We start from the raw sequence: 6,453 nt of genomic DNA, 5'->3' as shown, positions 1-6,453 counted from the left end.
CTATTCAGAATGGCTCATGATTAAAAATGATATCCAGCTCCAGAAAAGGAATTGAAGGGCATATTGAAGGATGTTTCCCCCAATTAATCTCTTGCCTTTTCTTTTTTTCTTTTTTTTTGGGGGGGGGGCATCAAAGCTAACACGGAAATGTTTTACATGATCATACACATGTATGATGAATATATTGTTTCCTTCTCAATGGGTGGTAGAGAACATTTTAAATCTAAAATAAGAAAAGATGAATGTTTAAAAATGAGAAAAAAATAAAACTAAAAATTAAAAGGCAATATCAATTCTGTTTATTTAAAAAAACATTCATTTTAAAACCAAAATAGTAAAAAAAAAAATTCAGATTCTTGGTAGACATTATCACAACTTTCTAAAAATCCTCTTGATGAGAGGTGCCTTTGCTTCATGACAGTCTTAAAGTAGCTCTGAGCCAGCATCCTGGTGAACTGGTAAAAAGCTGGTCCCCTTTCCCTCTAGCATGGCAGAGGTCAGAGACTAGAACTCAAGGGCAAAAGATTTTGGCAGAAACCTGTTCTTGTTGGAAAAGAAAGATAAAGTTAGCAAATAGAAATTGAAAGTCAAATTGGGCTAGACCCACCAGAGCCCCCTCAGAACTTCCTGCCTAGATGATCAGGTTCATTGATTCCAATGGCTTCCTTCTCTCCACCTTCCAAAATCCTGTCAAAGGCACAGGTCTAATTCCATCACTTTAGCCCACCCTAAAAAACTGCTATGTCTCCCTATTGATTTAGAGGACATATAACCATCATCCTGGTATTTAAGATCTTCTGTAGTACTTTTATTTTTTTAGCCTTCTTACCCCTTAGCTAGTGAAGAACTTTCATCTACCAATGCAGAACAGTAGCTGTTTTACAGCTTAGTCTAAAATATATATATTAAGTGACTTGCCCAGAGTCATAGAGTCAGTATGTCAGAACTGGGGACTTGGGACAAGGCCAGCTATGTTTCAATATCCTAAGCACTTACTAAAAGTATGTTAGAACCAATTCATAGGAGATACTGAATAAAGAGAGGAAGGGACAGCTGTGGCCTTGAGACAGAGGCTGTAGGCAACTGGTTTACCTGGTAGAGAAGTCATTCTTCTTATTCCCCCCACAACTGATAGAAGCCCCAGTTTCAGCTATGTCTTAGCTATGATCAAGTTCATAAAATTCTACACACACACACACACACACACACACACACACACACACACACATCTAATCTAATAGTCCAGAGTGGACCTGGTCTTGAAACCAACTGAATTACTGAGCTGAATATAAGAATATTCTCTTTTTTAGGTGAAAAGCAACAGCTTCTCACCTAAAGGTGTTAGACTATATTTGATATCATCTTTAGAGTCTCTTAATTAATGGATTTCTCTCCACAGCTTTGTTATTGGTTTTAGTACCCTTTCCATCTCAACATAAGCCATCATAGACATTGGCTTTGCTTGGAGTGTCAAATCAGAGAAGGAAATACATTCAGACCTGAAGAAGGAGCTAAAATGGAGAGACCCCTCATAAAGACAGACAGATAGATGGTCATTAGACAAAGAATCACTGGAACAAATGAATGGTAGTCATCAGACCAGCCCCAAAGCCAAGAAAACCTAAACAAATGCCATTACTAATACATCCTGTTACTTCAAGCCTCCAGGAAGCCACTTAACCTTTCAATACCATCCTAGCAAGTCTAAGTTGCAGGAGAGTTTTGCTTATCATAATTCTTAGAGGAGGTTCAATAGTGGGAATTCCCTCCCTCCCTATATTGATGGATTTATTTCTCCAGACCAAAAAGACTAGAGAAACCGTTTATTCCACCAGCTATATCCAATATAATGTACTAAAGCAGCACACATTACAGACAAGTTGCTGGATCAGAAGTTCAAATACTCTTCCCCTTACAACATGCCATTTGTTCCACCATAAAGTACTTCTTCAGATATTAAATCTGAATAAGGCCTAGTTTTCTTACCAAGGTCCAGCTCTTGATAATCATAACAGATAATTAGTATCATCAGCCCCAGAAGCAGATGTTTGAGAAAACACAGACTCCCAAGCAGTAATCTTTCTTGTTACACCAGAACTTGGGTAAAAATGTAGCCGTTTGGTAGCCTTTCCCCTGAAAAGAAGGAAGGAGAAAAAAGTTGGAAGGTCAAGAATTGTCATCACCTACAGAGCAGGCTTAAGCTTGTGTCCTCATGAGATTGAGTTTGTAGCCAAATAGTTTTTTTCTTTCCTACTTTACCATCGCAAAGTTTTTTTGTTTTATGTTTTTTTTCCCCTGGGAATGGGGGAAAAGGTACAGGGTGAACATTCTGAACTGATATGTCACTGTCTTCACCATGCTAGAATAGCTGGGCATAGGTCTGCAATTTTACCTTTATAAGAATTAGGGCAATGCCATAATATGGCACCTTGTGTATCCATAGACTTGAATAAGCCAGAATTATACATGATGGGCTCACCTAGGAACCTTACAAACCACAGGTATGATTAGAGGGGTAGAAAGCAAATCTTCTCTGATCACATACACAAAAGTGCTGATCTTTATCTCATCGGGTGTTGCCTGAGAAAAGAAAGAAAGTTTTTATATTATATGAACACTTTCACTGGGATAGTTCCTCATCAAGTCCAAGGGACGGTATCTATTCCAGACAATATAGAGCAGGTCCCAGTTAATGGAATCCTCCCATACCCATTGAAATAACCCCATTCAACTTTCCTTTCCTCCATGGCTCCTCAAACAACTGAAGGTAATAAATAAAAAGCCACCCTCACCTAAGAGTGGGAAGAGACAGGATCCACTCTGAGGAAAATGAAACATTTCATACCAGTATAAACCTGTTGGCCTTAATGTCTGACCACCACTGAGTGAAGCTGGAACTGAATTCATCCAAAGCTAAGAGCCCACATTATCAAAAAGACACCAAAAGCCCATCCTTGATTAGATAATAGGAAACAAAGGTAATTTGCCTATGATAGGATTGGATCCATTACTTGTGGGGACAGGAAGGCACTAGTTCTTTAAGACATTATACAACCATTCCATTCTTCATTGACTGGCAGGAACTTCAGAGTTCATTCACCCATAAATGACAACTGAGGAATCAAGACCATAAAAGGAAGGGGAATGAGATGACCAAGATAATGGGCTTAAAGAGTCTTACCTGAACAACTATCCCACATTGCCATATTCCATATATCAGGTATAATCGATGTAAAGTAAGACTATTTACGTGGCAGTTATTTCCCAGAACCACCTGGTGAGGATATAGAAGTATATCATCGCGAAAAAAATTTCTGTCCACCATAACCAGCAAATATTCAGAGGTGCAACACAACCATACTGTGGAAGATGAGAAAGTAAAGATTCTGGTAAAATCTTTAGAATACAGCATTGGTCAGAGAAGAACCGAGAGGACTATCAAATGGGGAATAGGGCATATAATGAAACAACCATTCCCCCAAAAAGTACAACTTCTCCCATAATACTTTACCACCTATCTCTTGAGAAAGCAAAAATAGCCAGAGACCAGAAAGCAATTGACATCTTCTTTCCCCTCAAAGAATACCCAACTTCTTATTGTTCATTTAGAGATGTAGAGTTGTCTAGAACCTAAGAGATTTAGTCGATGGGCCTCATTTTAAAAATAAGCAAATAGAAACAGAGAGGTCATAGAAGTATAGATCAAAAACCGGATTATAAATCCAGCCATCAAATACAATAACCAAATTTAATACATGAGTTTGCAGAGACCCAAAGAGGCCAAGTGACTGACATATATAAAGAAGTAGTAAACCTTACATGGAAAATGCAAATCCAGATCCTCTGATGCCCATTTCTAGTGAATCACAAAATGATTAACCCAAAAACAAAATCAGGTAGTGTTAGGACTTGATAACATAGAAGGATCTTTATTTCCCATCTTGGGCTATTCTGTACTCTACCACACTACGTGGGAGATACAGAACATAAAAATTGTTCAAAGGAAGGATAATTTAAAACAGTTGTCTTCACTATAGAATGGGAAATAAAGAAAACAGTAGAAGATGACAGGAAGTATTTGTTAAAATATTTTAAAGAGCTAACAAAATCTTACATTTAGGGTCTTCGAGTAGCAATGATAGATGGGAGTCTTGGGCCAGAAAGTGTCATTAACAAGGTCAGTCTATTTTTCTTTTTTTTTTTTTAGAAACCTCAAATTTATTCAAAACATCTTTAAACTGAAAAGGAAGGAAAGGGAGAAAATAGTCTAGATAGATTTTATATATGTGTATGTGTGTGTGTGTATGTATGTGTTTTAGATAGACAGATGGTTGCCCAGATAGATAACTAGACAGAGATATCTGTCATGTCAGATTCTGCTGAGGGCAATTGTAACATGAGGAAGGGAGAAATCACAGTATAAGAAACACAGAAATTTACAGAAGAAAAAATCCCAAGATGATGTGCAATAAGTCTTAGGAAATTGCCTCTTATTTTTGTGAAAAATATTATTTGGATGTACTTCTGATATCCCCAAACAGCTTCCACAGTGAGCAATCACCAGTTACAACTAATAGAAGTGACTTTGAATGAGAAATTATACAGATACAAATGATCCCCAGACTCTTTTGGAGTGTTAGTGGATGTTACTATAATATTATAACTCCCACAACACAAGGAAAGGATTAAACTACATAAATTTAGATTAATCGTAGATTTCACAGTTGAAAAAAATTAAAGTAAATTTAAAAGGTAGTGGTATTGGAGGGAAAGACAGTAAGATAGCTGGACTTCCATTAGTAGCTAGCTTTTTGTAAATTCTAATTACTATTATTTGGTTCATTGATTTTAGAGAGATGTTAACTAGTTAAGTGATATGAAAAGAGTATTCTAATTGGGGGCTTTGAATGATAGTACTACAAAATCACATAACTTGAGGATGCTACCCCTGAGGGGAATAGTAGCTGAAAGCTTCTGAGGACCCAATTTACCTCGTTGTTCAATTGTATTCAATTCTGTGACCCCATTTGGTATTTTCTTGGCAAAGACTCTACAATGCATTGCCATTTCCTTCTGCAGTTCATTTGAAAGATAAGAAAACTGAGCCAAACAGGATTAAGTGACTTGATCAAGATCACAAAGCTAGAAGTACCGGAGGACAGCATTCTATTCACTGCACAACCTACTTGTGTGTATATACATATATATGTGTGTGAATATTAATATTACATGACAATATTAACATTTTCATTATAATATATAAACATTATGTATCATCTACTTATGTATATATAATATCACTGTATATTAACATCACATGACAACGTAAATAAACATATCATCTAGGTATGTATATAATATGCATGTGTATATGAATCAAGATAATCCAGTTTGAGAATGGGAGAAGTGATAGGTCACCTAAGAGGAAATGCGTAACAGTTGGAAATATGGGACTTTGAAAAAAAATCGGACTAGGCTTATGTAGTTAGGGTTTTTCTACACATTTTTTTAAATCCCATATCTAAATCCCTAAGGAGAAATAAGAGATCTCTGAGAGATATCCAGTCAGAACAGGACGAAGAAAAGCCATAAGATCAATGAATAAAAATGGATCCTCCTAACTTAAGGATCCAAAACCATTCTGTAGCCAAAAAGAAGAAAAGGAGAAGACTTGCAGTAAAGGACGAAGGAGAAAGAACAGTAACCGGATTTCAACTCAGATAATAACAGAGCAAGTTATTTATCCCTAAAAAATGACAACTTTCAGAGACTACGAGGTCCATATACTAAGTACAGACAATGAATTCAAACATGACTATCAAATCAACAACAACCACACACACATACACAACATTCATCTCCACCAACTTACTTGGAGCATTCTGAAACTGAGCCTGGGATAGTGACAATAACAATATTGCTAACACAAGAGGCTTCATTATCACACATGCTAGGCAGGGCTATAGAACTTCTGTAGGAATGAGGAGTTTGGATAGCTTTTAAATCATCCTAAATGATTTTGTGGGTGTTGCCCCACCCATCCAACTCTTTAATCTCACTCAGGTGTCCACAGTTACCTACACCCTCCCTTCGGATAGCTCACAGAAAGCCCTTAGTTCCTACCTCATGAAGATAATCATTTCCTATCATTCAGGTGCTTTGAATAAGAAAACCAAGTGAAGTAATAATGGATCACTTGGCCTGAGGTTCATACCATAAGATATTCAAGAACTACTTATATGAAGAATTATACTATGATAATTAACTTCAAAGATTTGGAGGACTGTTACATTGATAAATAAGTTCTCCTTGATCACAAAGGATCAAGCTAGGAAGGATCAATAGAAATTTCTGAGGTAGAGTTAGCTTAGATAAACTTAAGCAATGTTGTGAAAGATCAGAGGGGGAAAAGAGTTGGATCCGATTTAAGAATGGATGATTGACAGATCATCC

At 36.8% G+C, this 6,453-nt stretch overlaps 1 long non-coding RNA gene across 1 annotated transcript; it reads right to left on the bottom strand.

Moving 5' to 3' along the window:
• Window positions 1–259: 259 nt before the first annotated feature.
• LOC127540753 (uncharacterized) lies at window positions 260–5,961 on the bottom strand. The gene is made up of 5 exons (XR_007948275.1): window positions 5,873–5,961; window positions 3,182–3,360; window positions 2,480–2,580; window positions 1,987–2,133; window positions 260–538 (listed from the first exon to the last, which is right to left on the bottom strand). It is a non-coding gene; the product is annotated as an uncharacterized LOC127540753 (long non-coding RNA).
• Window positions 5,962–6,453: the final 492 nt, after the last annotated feature.

Source organism: Antechinus flavipes, chromosome 6, assembly GCF_016432865.1.
Source record: "Antechinus flavipes isolate AdamAnt ecotype Samford, QLD, Australia chromosome 6, AdamAnt_v2, whole genome shotgun sequence".
Classification (NCBI taxonomy): Eukaryota; Metazoa; Chordata; class Mammalia; order Dasyuromorphia; family Dasyuridae; genus Antechinus; species Antechinus flavipes.
The sequence above is the reverse complement of the archived record's forward strand: the minus strand, read 5'-3'. Positions and strand labels throughout refer to the sequence as shown.